This window comes from Balaenoptera physalus, assembly GCF_965194825.1.
Source record: "Balaenoptera physalus genome assembly, contig: HAP1_SCAFFOLD_2128, whole genome shotgun sequence".
Lineage (NCBI taxonomy): Eukaryota > Metazoa > Chordata > Mammalia > Artiodactyla > Balaenopteridae > Balaenoptera > Balaenoptera physalus.
In genome coordinates this window covers 46,354-67,664 of record NW_028124677.1, presented here as the reverse complement: position 1 = coordinate 67,664, position 21,311 = coordinate 46,354, and the positions used below count along the sequence as shown (strand labels likewise).

General features: G+C 46.1%; 2 long non-coding RNA genes across 2 annotated transcripts; both read right to left on the bottom strand.

Moving 5' to 3' along the window:
- Positions 1-5,616: 5,616 nt before the first annotated feature.
- LOC309654159 lies at positions 5,617-8,795 on the bottom strand. The gene is made up of 2 exons (XR_014259940.1): positions 7,354-8,795; positions 5,617-5,679 (listed from the first exon to the last, which is right to left on the bottom strand). It is a non-coding gene; the product is annotated as an uncharacterized lncRNA (long non-coding RNA).
- Positions 8,796-17,322: 8,527 nt separating this feature from the next.
- LOC309654160 lies at positions 17,323-20,501 on the bottom strand. The gene is made up of 2 exons (XR_014259941.1): positions 19,060-20,501; positions 17,323-17,385 (listed from the first exon to the last, which is right to left on the bottom strand). It is a non-coding gene; the product is annotated as an uncharacterized lncRNA (long non-coding RNA).
- Between the last annotated feature and the right edge of the window lie 810 nt (positions 20,502-21,311).

The window sequence follows — 21,311 nt, the reverse complement described above, 5'->3', positions numbered from 1 at the left end:
CGTGGAGATCCGGTGTCTTTTCACAGCTCTTCCCTCCGAGCGAGTCCACCATCCTTTGGGTACACTAGGCTTGGCTTATCTGTAAGAGGGTCGGCTTGGGTCTAGAGATTGTGGTCCCATGCAGAGGAGAATGGGCACTAGATGTCTGAGGGCGTGCTGATCTGCTGGCACTTCCTCCCCCCTGTCTCCCTAATCAGCAGCATACTCTAGCCAGGGGCCCCAGGCCTGCTCAGGCTCAAGGGATGTCACACCATCCCAGTTCACCGAGGCCAGAGAATAATAATGTAGGCATTTCTTGCCGTTTCTTGTTTTATAATTTAATATTTATTTTCCATTCCAGCATGGTGTATATACAGTGTTGTGTTTGTTTGAGTTCTACAGCAACTTGATGCAGTTATGTATGTAGCTGTACCTGTAGTATTTCGGATTCGTTTCCCTCTTAGGGTATTGAAGAATGTTGAGTAGAGTTCCCTGTGCTCTCAGGATGGTTGTCGTTGATGAAGTGTTTCCTATGTATCAGTGTATTTCTTGAATCCCAACCTCCTACTTCATCCTTCCCCGATCCCCAATTTCCCCCTCGGGGAACTTGACACTTCTTTTTCCCGTTTGTGAATCTGTGTTTCCCTTCTATACTACTGCTTTGTATGCGTTTTTAGACTGCACATATAAGTGATATGATGGAATATGTGTCTTTCTGTCTCTAAATTACCAGAATTAGTGAGATCATCTACTGCTGCATCCATGTTGCTATCAATAGCGTGAATTCATTTTGTTGTCTGGATGAGTGACAGTCCAGGGAGTATAGGTCTCACAAGTTGTTTATCCAATCATCTCCGGCTGGACATTTTGGCTGTTTGCGTGTCCTGGCTATGGTAAAGAGTAGCACCACGACCGTTGGGGTGCAACTGCTTTATTCCAATGATGGTATTCTCTGGTTGTACGAACTGCAGTGGGGTGGCCAAATCTCGTGGTAGCTCCAGTTTATAGTTTACTAAGGAACTTGCCTACCTATCTCTATACTGGCTGTTAGCAATTTACATTTCCACCAACAGCATAGTAGGGTTCGCTGTTTTCCTGCCTTCTTGAGCACTTACTCTTTATAGGCTTTTTGAGGACTGCAGCCAGGGAACACCTCGTCTACGTTTATTTGCATTCTCTAACCATGAGAGATCCTGAACATCTTTGCATTTGATGCGCTGGTTTTTAAAAAGCGTGTGAGTACCACTGAGCTGTTGAAACATTTCTGCCTGAGAGTCGGGCCTGATTTGAATTCATGGCAGATTACCTAGCCCAGGACACTTCTCCTGGGCAGGGGTCATTTGCAGCCACGCAGGTCAGAGGCCTTGTGAATGTTAAGTGCCCTTGAGCACAGTTTTTCAAGTTGTTGTTATGGGAAAGCGCCACAAGGAGGCAGCACTGCTTTGTGCCCTCTCTGGTCACTTGGGCAAACAGAGCCTTAGAACTAGTCTTGTTGTTGGGGTGGAAATTTGAATGGAACTGGCTGAACACACACCATAGGGCTTGTGTATCTTTCTTTCTTCCCCCTAATGCTGCATCCCCCTCGCCCACGCAAATCCCAAGCAGTGCAAATGTGCTATGCTGAAGGTGCTGTGGTTCGTAGGTGAGGCGAATCTAAGGAAGTAGTTTGGAGGTGGGAACCCCACCAGGAATAGTCGTGGAGATCCGGTTTCTTTTCACAGCTCTTCCCTCCGAGCGAGTCCACCATACTTTGGGTACACTAGGCTTGGCTTATCTGTAAGAGGGTCGGCTTGGATCTAGAGATTGTGGTCCCATGCAGAGGAGAATGGGCACTAGATATGTGAGGGGGTGCTGATCTGCTGGCACGTCCTCCCCCCTGTCTCCCTAATCAGCAGCATACTCTAGCCAGGGGCCCCAGGCCTGCTCAGGCTCAAGGTATGTCACACCATCCAAGTTCACCAAGGCCAGAGAGTAATAGTGTTGGTATTTCTTGCATTTTCTTGCTTTATAATTTAATATTTATTTTCCATTCCAGCATAGTGTATATACAGTGTTGTGTTTGTTTGAGTTCTACAGCAACTTGATGCAGTTATATATGTAGCTGTACCTGTAGTATTTCGGATTCGTTTCCCTCTTAGGGTATTGAAGAATGTTGAATAGAGTTCCCTGTGCTCTCAGGATGGTTGTCGTTGATGAAGTGTTTTTTATATATTGGTGTATTTCTGTGAATCCCAACCTCCTACTTCATCCTTCCCCAATCCCCAATTTCCCCCTCTGGGAACTCGACACTTCTTTTTCCCGTTTGTGAATCTGTGTTTCCCTTGTATACTAATTCTTTGTATGCGTTTTTAGATTGCACATATAAGTGATATGTTGGGATATGTGTCTTTCTGTCTCTAACTTACCAGAATTAGTGAGATCATCTACTGCTGCATCCATGTTGCTACCAATAGCATGAATTCATTTTGTTGTCTGGATGAGTGACAGTCCAGGGAGTATAGGTCTCACAAGTTGTTTATCCAATCATCTCCGGCTGGACATTTTGGTTGTTTGCGTGTCCTGGCTATGGTAAAGTGTAGCACCACGACAATTGGGGTGCAACTGCTTTATTCCAATGATGGTATTCTCTGGTTATACGAACTACAGTGGGGTGGCCAAATCTCATGGTAGCTCCAGTTTATAGTTTACTGAGGAACTTGCCTACCTATCTCCATACTGGCTGTTAGCAATTTACATTTCCACCGACAGCGTATTAGGGTTCCCTGTTTTCCTGCCTTCTTGAGCACTTACTCTTTGTAGGCTTTTTGAGGACTGAAGCCAGGGAACACCTCGTCTACGTTTACTTGCATTCTCTAACCATGACAGATGCTGAGCATCTTTTCATTTGATGCGCTGTTTTTTAAAAAGCGTGTGAGTACCACTGAGCTGTTGAAACATTTCTGCCTGAGAGTCGGGCCTGATTTGAATTCATGGCAGATTACGTAGCCCAGGACACTTCTCCTGGGCAGGGGTCATTTGCAGCCCCGCAGGTCAGAGGCCTTGTGAATGTTAAGTGCCCTTGAGCACAGTTTTTCAAATTGTTGTTACAGGAAAGCGCCACAAGGCGGCAGCACTGCTTTGTGCCCTCTCTGGTCACTTGGGCAAACAGAGCCTTAGAAGTAGTCTTGTTGTTGGGGTGGAAATTTGAATGGAACTGGCTGAACACACACCATAGGGCTTGTGTATCTTTCCCTCTTCCCCCTAATGCTGCATCCCCCTCGCCCACGCAAATCCCAAGCAGTGCAAATGTGCTATGCTGAAGGTGCTGTGGTTCCTAGGTGAGGCGAATCTAAGGAAGTAGTTTGGAGGTGGGAACCCCACCAGGAATAGTCGTGGAGATCCGGTTTCTTTTCACAGCTCTTCCCTCCGAGCGAGTCCACCATCCTTTGGGTACACTAGGCTTGGCTCAACTGTAAGAGGGTCAGCTTGGATCTAGAGATTGTGGTCCCATGCAGAGGAGAATGGGCACTAGAGGTCTGAGGGGCTGCTGATCTGCTGGCATGTCCTTCCCCCTGTCTCCCTAATCAGCAGCATACTCTAGCCAGGGGCCCCAGGCCTGCTCAGGCTCAAGGGATGTGACAGCATCCCAGTTCACCGAGACCAGAGTGTAGTAGAGTAGGCATTTCTTGCCTTTTCTTGGTTTATAATTTAACATTTATTTTCTATTCCAGCATAGTTTATATACAGTGTTGTGTTTGTTTGAGTTCTACAGCAACTTGATGCAGTTATGTATGTAGCTGTACCCGTAGTATTTCGGATTCTTTTCCCTGTTAGGGTATTGAAGAATGTTGAGTAGAGTTCCCTGTGCTCTCAGGATGGTTGTCGTTGATGAAGTGTTTTTTATATATTAGTGTATTTCTGTGAATCCCAACCTCCTACTTCATCCTTCCCCGATCTCCAATTTCCCCCTCGGGGAACTTGACACTTCTTTTTCCCATTTGTGAATCTGTGTTTCCCTTGTATACTACTTCTTTGTATGTGTTTTTAGATTGCACATATAAGTGATATGTTGGGATATGTGTCTTTCTGTCTCTAACTTACCAGAATTAGTGAGATCATCTACTGCTGCATCCATGTTGCTACAAATAGCATGAGTTCATTTTGTTGTCTGGATGAGAGACAGTCCAGGGAGTATAGGTCTCACAAGTTGTTTATCCAATCATCTCTGGCTGGACATTTTGGTTGTTTGCCTGTCCTGGCTATGGTAAAGAGTAGCACCACGACCGTTGGGGTGCAACTGCTTTATTCCAATGATGGTGTTCTCTGGTTATACGAACTGCAGTGGGGTTACCGAATCTCGTGGTAGCTCCAGTTTATAGGTTACTAAGGAACTTGCCTACCTATCTCCATACTGGCTGTTAGCAATTTACATTTCCACCAACAGCGTAGTAGGGTTCTCTTTTTTCCTGCCCTCTTGAGCAGTTACTATTTGTAGGCTTTTTGAGGACTGCAGCCAGGGAACACGTCGTCTACGTGTATTTTCATTCTTTAATCATGAGAGATCCTGAGCATCTTTTCATTTGAGGTGCTGTTTTTTAAAAAGCGTGTGAGTACCACTGGGCTCTTGAAACATTTCTGCCTGAGAGTCGGACCTGATTTGAATTTATTTCAGATTACCTAGCATAGGACATTTCTGGAGGGCAGGGTTCATTTGCAGCCCCGCAGGCCTTGTGAATGTTAAGTGCCCTTGAGTACAGTTTTTCAAGTTGTTGTTACAGGAAAGCGCCACAAGGCGGCAGCACTTCTTCGTGTCCTCCCTGGTAACGTAGGCAAAGAGAGCCGTAGAGGGAGTCCTGGTGTTGGGTTGGAAATTGGAGTCCAACGTGGCTGAACACACACCGCAGTTCTTGTGTATCTTTTCCTCTTCAACCTTACCCTGCGCTGCCCGACCCCACGCAAATCCCAAGCAGTGCAAATGTGCTAAGCTAAAGGTCCTGTGGTTCGTAGGTGGGGCGAGTCTAAGGAAGTAGGCGGGAGGTGGGAACCCCACTAGCAGGAGCTGTGGAGATCCGGTGTCTTTTCACAGCTCTTCCCTTCCAGCTGGTCGACCTTCATTTGTGTACACTAGGCTTGGCTTAGTTGTAAGAGGGCCGGCTTGGATCGGGAGACTGTGCTACCATGCAGAGGAGAATGGGCAATAGAGGTCTGAGGGGGTGCTGATCTGCTGGCACGTCCTCCTCCCTGGCTCCCTCAGCACCAGCATACTCCTGCATTGGGACCCAGGCCTGCTGAGGCAACAGAGATGTGACACCAGCCCACGTCACAGAGGCCTGAGGGTAATATAGTAGGCATTTCTTGCCTTTTTCTTGTTTTATAATTTAATATTTATTTTCTATTTCAGCATAGTTTATATACAATGTTGTGTTTGAGTTCGACAGCAACTTGATGCAGATATGTATGTAGCTGTACCTTTACAATTTTGGATTATTTTCCATGTTAGGTTATTGACGAGTGTCGATTAGAGATCCCTGTGCTATTAGTAGGGTCGCCGTTGTTGAAGTGTTTTTATATATTAGTGTGTTTCTGTTAATCCCAACCTCCTACTTCATCTTTTTCCGATCCCCAATTTCCCCCTATGGTAAATCTCCGTTTCGTGTCTCAGTTTGTGAGTCTGTGTTTGCACAGTACATTACTTCCTTTGTATCCATTTTTCGACTGTACCTGAAAGGGATATGCTGGATATGTGTCTTTCTGGCCCTAATATACCAGAATTAGTGATATCATCTACTGCTCCATCCATGTTGCTACAAATAGCATGAGTTCATTTTGTTCCCTGGATGAGTGACAGTCGAGGGAGCATAGGTAGCACAACTTCTTTATCCATTCATTTCCCGCTGGACATGTCAGTCATCTGCTTAGCTTGGCTATGGTAAAGAGTACCACAACAACCGTTGTGGTGCAAGTGTTTTATTCCAATGATGGTATTCTATGGTTATACAAACTGGAGTGGGGATGCCGAGTCTGATGGTAGCTCCAGTTTATAGTTTAGCAAGGAACTTGCCTACCTATCTCCATACTGGCTGTTAGCAATTTACATTTCCACCAACAGCATAGTAGGGTTCCTTCTTCTGCCTGTCCTGTTGAGCACTTACTCTTTATAGGCTTTTTGAGGACTGCAGCCAGGGAACACCTCGTCTACGTTTATGTGCATTCCCTGATCACGGCCGATCCCGAGCATCTTTTCATTTGGTGTGCTGTTTTTTAAAAAGCGTGTGAGTACCTCTGAGCTGTTGAAACATTTCTGCCTGAGCGTCGGGCCTGATTTGAATTCATGGCAGATTACCTAGCCCAGGACACTTCTCCTGGGCAAGAGTCATTTGCAGCCCCTGAGGTCAGAGGCCTTGTGAATGGTAAGTGCCCTTGAGCACAGTTTTTAAAGTTGTTGTTACAGGAAAACGGCACAAGGCGGCAGCACTGCATCGTGTCCTCTCTGGTAACTTGGGCATTCAGAGCCTTAGAAGTAGTCTTGTTTTGGGTTGGAAATTTGAACGGAACGTGGCTGAACACACACCGTAGGACTTGTGTATCTCTACCTCTTCCCCCTAACGCTGCACGACCCTCGCCCACGCAAATCCCAAGCAGTGCAAATGTGCTGTGCTGCAGGTGCTGTGGTTCGTAGGTGAGGCAAATCTAAGGAAGTAGTCTGGAGGTCGGAATCCCACGAGGAGTAGCCGTGGAGATCCGGTGTGCTTTCAGAGCTCTTCCCTCCGAGCGAATCCACCATCCTTTGGGTACACTAGGCTTGGCTCAGCTGTAAGAGGGTCAGCTTGGATCTAGAGATTGTGGTCCCATGCAGAGGAGAATGGGCACTAGATATCAGAGGGGGTGCTGATCTGCTGGCACATCCTCCCCTCTGTCTCCCTAATCAGCAGCATACTGTAGCCAGGGGCCCCAGGCCTGCTCAGGCTCAAGGGATGTCACACCATCCCAGTTCACCGAGGCCAGAGAGTAATAGTGTAGGCATTTCTTGCCTTTTCTTGTTTTCTAATTTAATATTTATTTTCCATTCCAGCATAGTGTATATACAGTGTTGTGTTTGTTTGAGTTCTACAGCAACTTGATGCAGTTATATATGTAGCTGTACCTGTAGTATTTCGGATTCGTTTCCCTCTTAGGGTATTGAAGAATGTTGGGTAGAGTTCCCTGTGCTCTCAGGATGGTTGTCGTTGATGAAGTCTTTTCTAAGTATTAGTGTATTTCTTGAATCCCAACCCCCTACTTCATCCTTCCCCAATCCCCAATTTCCCCCTCTGGGAACTCGACACTTTATTTTCCCGTTTGTGAATCTGTGTTTCCTTTGTATACTACTTTGTTGTATGCGTTTTTAGATTGCACATATAAGTGATATACTGGGATATGTGTCTTTCTGTCTCTAACTTACCAGAATTAGTGAGATCATCTACTGCTGCATCCATGTTGCTACAAATAGCATGAGTTCATTTTGTTGTCTGGATGAGTGACAGTCCAGGGAGTATAGGTCTCACAAGTTCTTTATCCAATCGTCTCTCGCTGGACATTTTGGTTGTTTGCGTGTCTTGGCTATGATAAAGAGTAGCACCACGACCGTTGGGGTGCAACTGTTTTATTCCAATGATGGTATTCTCTGGTTATACGAACTGTAGTGGGGTTGCCGAATCTCGTGGTAGCTCCAGTTTATAGGTTACTAAGGAACTTGCCTACCTATCTCCATACTGGCTGTTAGCAATTTACATTTCCACCAACAGCGTAGTAGGGTTCTCTTTTTTCCTGCCCTCTTGAGCAGTTACTCTTTGTAGGCTTTTTGAGGACTGCAGCCAGGGAACACCTTGTATACGTTTATTTTCATTCTTTAATCATGAGAGATCCTGAGCATCTTTTCATTTGAGGTGCTGTTTTTTAAAAAGCGTATGAGTACCACTGGGCTCTTGAAACATTTCTGCCTGAGAGTCGGACCTGATTTGAATTTATTTCACATCACCTAGCATAGGACATTTCTAGAGGGCTGGGTTCATTTGCAGCCCCGCAGGCCTTGTGAATGTTAAGTGACCTTGAGTACAGTTTTTCAAGTTGTTGTTACGGGAAAGCGCCACAAGGCGGCAGCACTTCTTCGTGTCCTCCCTGGTAACATAGGCAAACAGAGCCTTAGAGGGAGTCTTGGTGTTGGGTTGGAAATTGGAGTCCAACGTGGCTGAACACACACCACAGTGCTTGTGTATCTTTTCCTCTTCACCCTTACCCTGCGCTGCCCGACCCCACGCAAATCCCAAGCAGTGCAAATGTGCTATGCTGAAGGTGCTGTGGTTCGTAGGTGGGGCGAGTCTAAGGAAGTAGGCTGGAGGTGGGAACCCCACTAGCAGGAGCTGTGGAGATACGGTGTCTTTTCACAGCTCTTCCCTCCCAGCTGGTCGACCTTCATTTGGGTACACTAGGCTTGGCTTAGTTGTAAGAGGGCCGGCTTGGATCGGGAGACTGTGCTACCATGCAGAGGAGAATGGGCAATAGAGGTCTGAGGGGGTGCTGATCTGCTGGCACGTCCTCCTCCCTGGCTCCCTGAGCACCAGCGTACTCCTGCATTGGGACCCAGGCCTGCTGAGGCAACAGAGATGTGACACCAGCCCACGTCACAGAGGCCTGAGGGTAATATAGTAGGCATTTCTTGCCTTTTTCTTGTTTTATAATTTAATACTTATTTTCTATTTCAGCATAGTTTATATACAATGTTGTGTTTGTTTGCGTTCGATAGCAAGTTGATGCAGATATATATGTAGCTGTACCTTTACAAGTTTGGATTATTTTCCATGTTAGGTTATTGACGAGTGTCACTTAGAGATCCCTGTGCTATTAGTAGGGTCGCCGTTGTTGAAGTTTTTTTATATATTAGTGTGTTTCTGTTAATCCCAACCTCCTACTTCATCTTTTTCCAATCCCCAATTTCCCCCATGGTAAATCTCCGTTTTGTGTCTCAGTGTGTGAGTCTGTGTTTGCCCTGTACATTACTTCCTTTGTATCCATTTTTCGACTGTACCAGAAAGGGATATGCTGGATATGTGTCTTTCTGTCCCTAATATACCAGAATTAGTGATATCTACTGCTCCATCCATGTTGCTACAAATAGCATGAGTTCATTTTGTTCCCTGGATGAGTGACAGTCGAGGGAGTATAGGTAGCACAACTTCTTTATCCATTCATTTCCCGCTGGACATGTCAGTCATCTGCGTGGCTTGGCTATGGTAAAGAGTAGCACAGCAACCGTTGGGGTGGAAGTGTTTTATTCCAATGATGGTATTCTCTGGTTATACAAACTGGAGTGGGAATGCCGAGTCTGATGGCCACTCCAGTTTATAGTTTAGCAAGGAACTTTCCTACCTATGTCCATACTAGCTGTTAGCAATTTACATTTCCACCAACAGCATAGTAGGGTTCCCTCTTCTGCCTGCCCTGTTGAGCACTTACTCTTTATAGGCTTTTTGAGGCCTGCAGCCAGGGAACACCTCGTCTACGTTTATGTGCATTCCCTGATCACGGCAGATCCTGAGCATCTTTTCATTTGATGTGCTGTTTTTTAAAAAGCGTGTGAGTAACTCTGAGCTATTGAAACATTTCTGCCTGAGCGTCGGGCCTGATTTGAATTCATGGCAGATTACCTAGCCCAGGACACTTCTCCTGGGCAAGGGTCATTTGCAGCCCCGTAGGTCAGAGGCCTTGTGAATGGTAAGTGCCCTTGAGCACAGTTTTAAAAGTTGTTCTTACAGGAAAGTGCCAAAAGGCGGCAGCACTGCTTCGTGCCCTCTCTGGTCACTTGGGCACACAGAGCCTTAGAACTAGTCTTGTTGTTGGGGTGGAAATTTGAATGGAACGTGGCTGAACACACACCGTAGGACTTGTGTCTCTTTACCTCTTCCCCCTAAGGCTGCAGCACCCTTGCGCACGCAAATCCCAAGCAGTGCAAATGTGCTGTGCTGCAGGTGCTGTGGTTCCTAGGTGAGGCGAATGTAAGGAAGTAGTCTGGAGGTGGGAATCCCACGAGGAGTAGCCGTGGAGATCTGGTGTGTTTTCAGAGCTCTTCCCTCCGAGCGAATCCACCATCCTTTGGGTACACTAGGCTTGGCTCAGCTGTAAGAGGGTCAGCTTGGATCTAGAGATTGTGGTCCCATGCAGAGGAGAATGGGCACTAGATATCTGAGGGGGTGCTGATCTGCTGGCACGTCCTCCCCTCTGTCTCCCTAATCAGCAGCATACTCTAGCCAGGGGCCCCAGGCCTGCTCAGGCTCAAGGGATGTCACACAACCCAGTTCACCGAGGACAGAGAGTAATAGTGTAGGCATTTCTTGCCTTTTCTCCTTTTATAATTTAATATTTATTTTCCATTCCAGCATAGTGTATATACAATATTGTGTTCTTTTGAGTTCGACAGCAACTTGATGCAGTTATATATGTAGCTGTACCTGTAGTATTTCGGATTCGTTTCCCTCTTAGGGTATTGAAGAATGTTAAGTAGAGTTCCCTGTGTTCTCAGGATGGTTGTCGTTGATGAAGTCTTTTTTATATCATAGTGTATTTCTGTGAATCCCAACCTCCTAGTTCATCCTTCCCCGATCCCCAATTTCCCGTTCTGGGAACTCGACATTTCTTTTTCCCGTTTGTGAATCTGTGTTTCCCTTGTATACTACTTCTTTGTATGCGTTTTTAGATTGCACATATAAGTGATATGTTGGGAGATGTTTCTTTCTGTCTCTAACTTACCAGAATTAGTGAGATCATCTACTGCTGCATCCATGTTACTACCAATAGCATGAATTCATTTCGTTGTCTGGATGCGTGACAGTCCAGGGAGTATAGGTCTCACAAGTTGTTTATCCAATCACCTCCGACTGGACATTTTGGTTGTTTGCGTGTCCTGGCTATGGTAAAGAGTAGCACCACGACCGTTGGGGTGCAACTACTTTATTCCAATGATGGTAGTCTCTGGTTATACGAACTGCAGTGGGGTGGCCAAATCTCGTGGTAGCTCCAGTTTATAGTTTACTAAGGAACTTGCCTACCTATCTCCCTACTGGCTGTTAGCAATTTACATTTCCACCAACAGCGTAGTAGGGTTCCCTGTTTTCCTGCCCTCTTGAGCACTTACTCTTTGTAGTCTTTTTGAGGACTGCAGCCAGGGAACACCTCGTCTACTTTTGTCTGCATTCTCTAACCATGACAGATCCTGAGCATCTTTTCATTTGATGTGCTGTTTTTTAAAAAGCGTGTGAGTAACTCTGAGCTGTTGAAACATTTCTGCCTGAGCGTCGGGCCTGATTTGAATTCATGGCAGATTACCTAGCCCAGGACACTTCTCCTGGGCAAGGGACATTTGCAGCCCCATAGGTCAGAGGCCTTGTGAATGGTAAGTGCCCTTGAGCACAGTTTTAAAAGTTGTTGTTACAGGAAAGCGCCACAAGGCGGCAGCACTGCTTCGTGCCCTCTCTGGTCACTTGGGCAAACAGAGCCTTAGAACTAGTTTTGTTGTTGGGGTGGAAATTTGAATGGAACGTGGCTGAACACACACCGTAGGACTTGTGTCTCTTTACCTCTTCCCCCTAACGCTGCACGACCCTCGCCCACGCAAATCCCAAGCAGTGCAAATGTGCTGTGCTGCAGGTGCTGTTGTTCGTAGGTGAGGCACATCTAAGGAAGTAGTCTGGAGGTGGGAATCCCACGAGCAGTAGCCGTGGAGATCCGGTGTCTTTTCACAGCTCTTCCCTCCGAGCGCGTCCACCATCCTTTGGGTACACTAGGCTTGGCTTATCTGTAAGAGGGTCGGCTTGGGTCTAGAGATTGTGGTCCCATGCAGAGGAGAATGGGCACTAGATGTCTGAGGGCGTGCTGATCTGCTGGCACTTCCTCCCCCCTGTCTCCCTAATCAGCAGCATACTCTAGCCAGGGGCCCCAGGCCTGCTCAGGCTCAAGGGATGTCACACCATCCCAGTTCACCGAGGCCAGAGAATAATAATGTAGGCATTTCTTGCCGTTTCTTGTTTTATAATTTAATATTTATTTTCCATTCCAGCATGGTGTATATACAGTGTTGTGTTTGTTTGAGTTCTACAGCAACTTGATGCAGTTATGTATGTAGCTGTACCTGTAGTATTTCGGATTCGTTTCCCTCTTAGGGTATTGAAGAATGTTGAGTAGAGTTCCCTGTGCTCTCAGGATGGTTGTCGTTGATGAAGTGTTTCCTATGTATCAGTGTATTTCTTGAATCCCAACCTCCTACTTCATCCTTCCCCGATCCCCAATTTCCCCCTCGGGGAACTTGACACTTCTTTTTCCCGTTTGTGAATCTGTGTTTCCCTTCTATACTACTGCTTTGTATGCGTTTTTAGACTGCACATATAAGTGATATGATGGAATATGTGTCTTTCTGTCTCTAAATTACCAGAATTAGTGAGATCATCTACTGCTGCATCCATGTTGCTATCAATAGCGTGAATTCATTTTGTTGTCTGGATGAGTGACAGTCCAGGGAGTATAGGTCTCACAAGTTGTTTATCCAATCATCTCCGGCTGGACATTTTGGCTGTTTGCGTGTCCTGGCTATGGTAAAGAGTAGCACCACGACCGTTGGGGTGCAACTGCTTTATTCCAATGATGGTATTCTCTGGTTGTACGAACTGCAGTGGGGTGGCCAAATCTCGTGGTAGCTCCAGTTTATAGTTTACTAAGGAACTTGCCTACCTATCTCTATACTGGCTGTTAGCAATTTACATTTCCACCAACAGCATAGTAGGGTTCGCTGTTTTCCTGCCTTCTTGAGCACTTACTCTTTATAGGCTTTTTGAGGACTGCAGCCAGGGAACACCTCGTCTACGTTTATTTGCATTCTCTAACCATGAGAGATCCTGAACATCTTTGCATTTGATGCGCTGGTTTTTAAAAAGCGTGTGAGTACCACTGAGCTGTTGAAACATTTCTGCCTGAGAGTCGGGCCTGATTTGAATTCATGGCAGATTACCTAGCCCAGGACACTTCTCCTGGGCAGGGGTCATTTGCAGCCACGCAGGTCAGAGGCCTTGTGAATGTTAAGTGCCCTTGAGCACAGTTTTTCAAGTTGTTGTTATGGGAAAGCGCCACAAGGAGGCAGCACTGCTTTGTGCCCTCTCTGGTCACTTGGGCAAACAGAGCCTTAGAACTAGTCTTGTTGTTGGGGTGGAAATTTGAATGGAACTGGCTGAACACACACCATAGGGCTTGTGTATCTTTCTTTCTTCCCCCTAATGCTGCATCCCCCTCGCCCACGCAAATCCCAAGCAGTGCAAATGTGCTATGCTGAAGGTGCTGTGGTTCGTAGGTGAGGCGAATCTAAGGAAGTAGTTTGGAGGTGGGAACCCCACCAGGAATAGTCGTGGAGATCCGGTTTCTTTTCACAGCTCTTCCCTCCGAGCGAGTCCACCATACTTTGGGTACACTAGGCTTGGCTTATCTGTAAGAGGGTCGGCTTGGATCTAGAGATTGTGGTCCCATGCAGAGGAGAATGGGCACTAGATATGTGAGGGGGTGCTGATCTGCTGGCACGTCCTCCCCCCTGTCTCCCTAATCAGCAGCATACTCTAGCCAGGGGCCCCAGGCCTGCTCAGGCTCAAGGTATGTCACACCATCCAAGTTCACCAAGGCCAGAGAGTAATAGTGTTGGTATTTCTTGCATTTTCTTGCTTTATAATTTAATATTTATTTTCCATTCCAGCATAGTGTATATACAGTGTTGTGTTTGTTTGAGTTCTACAGCAACTTGATGCAGTTATATATGTAGCTGTACCTGTAGTATTTCGGATTCGTTTCCCTCTTAGGGTATTGAAGAATGTTGAATAGAGTTCCCTGTGCTCTCAGGATGGTTGTCGTTGATGAAGTGTTTTTTATATATTGGTGTATTTCTGTGAATCCCAACCTCCTACTTCATCCTTCCCCAATCCCCAATTTCCCCCTCTGGGAACTCGACACTTCTTTTTCCCGTTTGTGAATCTGTGTTTCCCTTGTATACTAATTCTTTGTATGCGTTTTTAGATTGCACATATAAGTGATATGTTGGGATATGTGTCTTTCTGTCTCTAACTTACCAGAATTAGTGAGATCATCTACTGCTGCATCCATGTTGCTACCAATAGCATGAATTCATTTTGTTGTCTGGATGAGTGACAGTCCAGGGAGTATAGGTCTCACAAGTTGTTTATCCAATCATCTCCGGCTGGACATTTTGGTTGTTTGCGTGTCCTGGCTATGGTAAAGTGTAGCACCACGACAATTGGGGTGCAACTGCTTTATTCCAATGATGGTATTCTCTGGTTATACGAACTACAGTGGGGTGGCCAAATCTCATGGTAGCTCCAGTTTATAGTTTACTGAGGAACTTGCCTACCTATCTCCATACTGGCTGTTAGCAATTTACATTTCCACCGACAGCGTATTAGGGTTCCCTGTTTTCCTGCCTTCTTGAGCACTTACTCTTTGTAGGCTTTTTGAGGACTGAAGCCAGGGAACACCTCGTCTACGTTTACTTGCATTCTCTAACCATGACAGATGCTGAGCATCTTTTCATTTGATGCGCTGTTTTTTAAAAAGCGTGTGAGTACCACTGAGCTGTTGAAACATTTCTGCCTGAGAGTCGGGCCTGATTTGAATTCATGGCAGATTACGTAGCCCAGGACACTTCTCCTGGGCAGGGGTCATTTGCAGCCCCGCAGGTCAGAGGCCTTGTGAATGTTAAGTGCCCTTGAGCACAGTTTTTCAAATTGTTGTTACAGGAAAGCGCCACAAGGCGGCAGCACTGCTTTGTGCCCTCTCTGGTCACTTGGGCAAACAGAGCCTTAGAAGTAGTCTTGTTGTTGGGGTGGAAATTTGAATGGAACTGGCTGAACACACACCATAGGGCTTGTGTATCTTTCCCTCTTCCCCCTAATGCTGCATCCCCCTCGCCCACGCAAATCCCAAGCAGTGCAAATGTGCTATGCTGAAGGTGCTGTGGTTCCTAGGTGAGGCGAATCTAAGGAAGTAGTTTGGAGGTGGGAACCCCACCAGGAATAGTCGTGGAGATCCGGTTTCTTTTCACAGCTCTTCCCTCCGAGCGAGTCCACCATCCTTTGGGTACACTAGGCTTGGCTCAACTGTAAGAGGGTCAGCTTGGATCTAGAGATTGTGGTCCCATGCAGAGGAGAATGGGCACTAGAGGTCTGAGGGGCTGCTGATCTGCTGGCATGTCCTTCCCCCTGTCTCCCTAATCAGCAGCATACTCTAGCCAGGGGCCCCAGGCCTGCTCAGGCTCAAGGGATGTGACAGCATCCCAGTTCACCGAGACCAGAGTGTAGTAGAGTAGGCATTTCTTGCCTTTTCTTGGTTTATAATTTAACATTTATTTTCTATTCCAGCATAGTTTATATACAGTGTTGTGTTTGTTTGAGTTCTACAGCAACTTGATGCAGTTATGTATGTAGCTGTACCCGTAGTATTTCGGATTCTTTTCCCTGTTAGGGTATTGAAGAATGTTGAGTAGAGTTCCCTGTGCTCTCAGGATGGTTGTCGTTGATGAAGTGTTTTTTATATATTAGTGTATTTCTGTGAATCCCAACCTCCTACTTCATCCTTCCCCGATCTCCAATTTCCCCCTCGGGGAACTTGACACTTCTTTTTCCCATTTGTGAATCTGTGTTTCCCTTGTATACTACTTCTTTGTATGTGTTTTTAGATTGCACATATAAGTGATATGTTGGGATATGTGTCTTTCTGTCTCTAACTTACCAGAATTAGTGAGATCATCTACTGCTGCATCCATGTTGCTACAAATAGCATGAGTTCATTTTGTTGTCTGGATGAGAGACAGTCCAGGGAGTATAGGTCTCACAAGTTGTTTATCCAATCATCTCTGGCTGGACATTTTGGTTGTTTGCCTGTCCTGGCTATGGTAAAGAGTAGCACCACGACCGTTGGGGTGCAACTGCTTTATTCCAATGATGGTGTTCTCTGGTTATACGAACTGCAGTGGGGTTACCGAATCTCGTGGTAGCTCCAGTTTATAGGTTACTAAGGAACTTGCCTACCTATCTCCATACTGGCTGTTAGCAATTTACATTTCCACCAACAGCGTAGTAGGGTTCTCTTTTTTCCTGCCCTCTTGAGCAGTTACTATTTGTAGGCTTTTTGAGGACTGCAGCCAGGGAACACGTCGTCTACGTGTATTTTCATTCTTTAATCATGAGAGATCCTGAGCATCTTTTCATTTGAGGTGCTGTTTTTTAAAAAGCGTGTGAGTACCACTGGGCTCTTGAAACATTTCTGCCTGAGAGTCGGACCTGATTTGAATTTATTTCAGATTACCTAGCATAGGACATTTCTGGAGGGCAGGGTTCATTTGCAGCCCCGCAGGCCTTGTGAATGTTAAGTGCCCTTGAGTACAGTTTTTCAAGTTGTTGTTACAGGAAAGCGCCACAAGGCGGCAGCACTTCTTCGTGTCCTCCCTGGTAACGTAGGCAAAGAGAGCCGTAGAGGGAGTCCTGGTGTTGGGTTGGAAATTGGAGTCCAACGTGGCTGAACACACACCGCAGTTCTTGTGTATCTTTTCCTCTTCAACCTTACCCTGCGCTGCCCGACCCCACGCAAATCCCAAGCAGTGCAAATGTGCTAAGCTAAAGGTCCTGTGGTTCGTAGGTGGGGCGAGTCTAAGGAAGTAGGCGGGAGGTGGGAACCCCACTAGCAGGAGCTGTGGAGATCCGGTGTCTTTTCACAGCTCTTCCCTTCCAGCTGGTCGACCTTCATTTGTGTACACTAGGCTTGGCTTAGTTGTAAGAGGGCCGGCTTGGATCGGGAGACTGTGCTACCATGCAGAGGAGAATGGGCAATAGAGGTCTGAGGGGGTGCTGATCTGCTGGCACGTCCTCCTCCCTGGCTCCCTCAGCACCAGCATACTCCTGCATTGGGACCCAGGCCTGCTGAGGCAACAGAGATGTGACACCAGCCCACGTCACAGAGGCCTGAGGGTAATATAGTAGGCATTTCTTGCCTTTTTCTTGTTTTATAATTTAATATTTATTTTCTATTTCAGCATAGTTTATATACAATGTTGTGTTTGAGTTCGACAGCAACTTGATGCAGATATGTATGTAGCTGTACCTTTACAATTTTGGATTATTTTCCATGTTAGGTTATTGACGAGTGTCGATTAGAGATCCCTGTGCTATTAGTAGGGTCGCCGTTGTTGAAGTGTTTTTATATATTAGTGTGTTTCTGTTAATCCCAACCTCCTACTTCATCTTTTTCCGATCCCCAATTTCCCCCTATGGTAAATCTCCGTTTCGTGTCTCAGTTTGTGAGTCTGTGTTTGCACAGTACATTACTTCCTTTGTATCCATTTTTCGACTGTACCTGAAAGGGATATGCTGGATATGTGTCTTTCTGGCCCTAATATACCAGAATTAGTGATATCATCTACTGCTCCATCCATGTTGCTACAAATAGCATGAGTTCATTTTGTTCCCTGGATGAGTGACAGTCGAGGGAGCATAGGTAGCACAACTTCTTTATCCATTCATTTCCCGCTGGACATGTCAGTCATCTGCTTAGCTTGGCTATGGTAAAGAGTACCACAACAACCGTTGTGGTGCAAGTGTTTTATTCCAATGATGGTATTCTATGGTTATACAAACTGGAGTGGGGATGCCGAGTCTGATGGTAGCTCCAGTTTATAGTTTAGCAAGGAACTTGCCTACCTATCTCCATACTGGCTGTTAGCAATTTACATTTCCACCAACAGCATAGTAGGGTTCCTTCTTCTGCCTGTCCTGTTGAGCACTTACTCTTTATAGGCTTTTTGAGGACTGCAGCCAGGGAACACCTCGTCTACGTTTATGTGCATTCCCTGATCACGGCCGATCCCGAGCATCTTTTCATTTGGTGTGCTGTTTTTTAAAAAGCGTGTGAGTACCTCTGAGCTGTTGAAACATTTCTGCCTGAGCGTCGGGCCTGATTTGAATTCATGGCAGATTACCTAGCCCAGGACACTTCTCCTGGGCAAGAGTCATTTGCAGCCCCTGAGGTCAGAGGCCTTGTGAATGGTAAGTGCCCTTGAGCACAGTTTTTAAAGTTGTTGTTACAGGAAAACGGCACAAGGCGGCAGCACTGCATCGTGTCCTCTCTGGTAACTTGGGCATTCAGAGCCTTAGAAGTAGTCTTGTTTTGGGTTGGAAATTTGAACGGAACGTGGCTGAACACACACCGTAGGACTTGTGTATCTCTACCTCTTCCCCCTAACGCTGCACGACCCTCGCCCACGCAAATCCCAAGCAGTGCAAATGTGCTGTGCTGCAGGTGCTGTGGTTCGTAGGTGAGGCAAATCTAAGGAAGTAGTCTGGAGGTCGGAATCCCACGAGGAGTAGCCGTGGAGATCCGGTGTGCTTTCAGAGCTCTTCCCTCCGAGCGAATCCACCATCCTTTGGGTACACTAGGCTTGGCTCAGCTGTAAGAGGGTCAGCTTGGATCTAGAGATTGTGGTCCCATGCAGAGGAGAATGGGCACTAGATATCAGAGGGGGTGCTGATCTGCTGGCACATCCTCCCCTCTGTCTCCCTAATCAGCAGCATACTGTAGCCAGGGGCCCCAGGCCTGCTCAGGCTCAAGGGATGTCACACCATCCCAGTTCACCGAGGCCAGAGAGTAATAGTGTAGGCATTTCTTGCCTTTTCTTGTTTTCTAATTTAATATTTATTTTCCATTCCAGCATAGTGTATATACAGTGTTGTGTTTGTTTGAGTTCTACAGCAACTTGATGCAGTTATATATGTAGCTGTACCTGTAGTATTTCGGATTCGTTTCCCTCTTAGGGTATTGAAGAATGTTGGGTAGAGTTCCCTGTGCTCTCAGGATGGTTGTCGTTGATGAAGTCTTTTCTAAGTATTAGTGTATTTCTTGAATCCCAACCCCCTACTTCATCCTTCCCCAATCCCCAATTTCCCCCTCTGGGAACTCGACACTTTATTTTCCCGTTTGTGAATCTGTGTTTCCTTTGTATACTACTTTGTTGTATGCGTTTTTAGATTGCACATATAAGTGATATACTGGGATATGTGTCTTTCTGTCTCTAACTTACCAGAATTAGTGAGATCATCTACTGCTGCATCCATGTTGCTACAAATAGCATGAGTTCATTTTGTTGTCTGGATGAGTGACAGTCCAGGGAGTATAGGTCTCACAAGTTCTTTATCCAATCGTCTCTCGCTGGACATTTTGGTTGTTTGCGTGTCTTGGCTATGATAAAGAGTAGCACCACGACCGTTGGGGTGCAACTGTTTTATTCCAATGATGGTATTCTCTGGTTATACGAACTGTAGTGGGGTTGCCGAATCTCGTGGTAGCTCCAGTTTATAGGTTACTAAGGAACTTGCCTACCTATCTCCATACTGGCTGTTAGCAATTTACATTTCCACCAACAGCGTAGTAGGGTTCTCTTTTTTCCTGCCCTCTTGAGCAGTTACTCTTTGTAGGCTTTTTGAGGACTGCAGCCAGGGAACACCTTGTATACGTTTATTTTCATTCTTTAATCATGAGAGATCCTGAGCATCTTTTCATTTGAGGTGCTGTTTTTTAAAAAGCGTATGAGTACCACTGGGCTCTTGAAACATTTCTGCCTGAGAGTCGGACCTGATTTGAATTTATTTCACATCACCTAGCATAGGACATTTCTAGAGGGCTGGGTTCATTTGCAGCCCCGCAGGCCTTGTGAATGTTAAGTGACCTTGAGTACAGTTTTTCAAGTTGTTGTTACGGGAAAGCGCCACAAGGCGGCAGCACTTCTTCGTGTCCTCCCTGGTAACATAGGCAAACAGAGCCTTAGAGGGAGTCTTGGTGTTGGGTTGGAAATTGGAGTCCAACGTGGCTGAACACACACCACAGTGCTTGTGTATCTTTTCCTCTTCACCCTTACCCTGCGCTGCCCGACCCCACGCAAATCCCAAGCAGTGCAAATGTGCTATGCTGAAGGTGCTGTGGTTCGTAGGTGGGGCGAGTCTAAGGAAGTAGGCTGGAGGTGGGAACCCCACTAGCAGGAGCTGTGGAGATACGGTGTCTTTTCACAGCTCTTCCCTCCCAGCTGGTCGACCTTCATTTGGGTACACTAGGCTTGGCTTAGTTGTAAGAGGGCCGGCTTGGATCGGGAGACTGTGCTACCATGCAGAGGAGAATGGGCAATAGAGGTCTGAGGGGGTGCTGATCTGCTGGCACGTCCTCCTCCCTGGCTCCCTGAGCACCAGCGTACTCCTGCATTGGGACCCAGGCCTGCTGAGGCAACAGAGATGTGACACCAGCCCACGTCACAGAGGCCTGAGGGTAATATAGTAGGCATTTCTTGCCTTTTTCTTGTTTTATAATTTAATACTTATTTTCTATTTCAGCATAGTTTATATACAATGTTGTGTTTGTTTGCGTTCGATAGCAAGTTGATGCAGATATATATGTAGCTGTACCTTTACAAGTTTGGATTATTTTCCATGTTAGGTTATTGACGAGTGTCACTTAGAGATCCCTGTGCTATTAGTAGGGTCGCCGTTGTTGAAGTTTTTTTATATATTAGTGTGTTTCTGTTAATCCCAACCTCCTACTTCATCTTTTTCCAATCCCCAATTTCCCCCATGGTAAATCTCCGTTTTGTGTCTCAGTGTGTGAGTCTGTGTTTGCCCTGTACATTACTTCCTTTGTATCCATTTTTCGACTGTACCAGAAAGGGATATGCTGGATATGTGTCTTTCTGTCCCTAATATACCAGAATTAGTGATATCTACTGCTCCATCCATGTTGCTACAAATAGCATGAGTTCATTTTGTTCCCTGGATGAGTGACAGTCGAGGGAGTATAGGTAGCACAACTTCTTTATCCATTCATTTCCCGCTGGACATGTCAGTCATCTGCGTGGCTTGGCTATGGTAAAGAGTAGCACAGCAACCGTTGGGGTGGAAGTGTTTTATTCCAATGATGGTATTCTCTGGTTATACAAACTGGAGTGGGAATGCCGAGTCTGATGGCCACTCCAGTTTATAGTTTAGCAAGGAACTTTCCTACCTATGTCCATACTAGCTGTTAGCAATTTACATTTCCACCAACAGCATAGTAGGGTTCCCTCTTCTGCCTGCCCTGTTGAGCACTTACTCTTTATAGGCTTTTTGAGGCCTGCAGCCAGGGAACACCTCGTCTACGTTTATGTGCATTCCCTGATCACGGCAGATCCTGAGCATCTTTTCATTTGATGTGCTGTTTTTTAAAAAGCGTGTGAGTAACTCTGAGCTATTGAAACATTTCTGCCT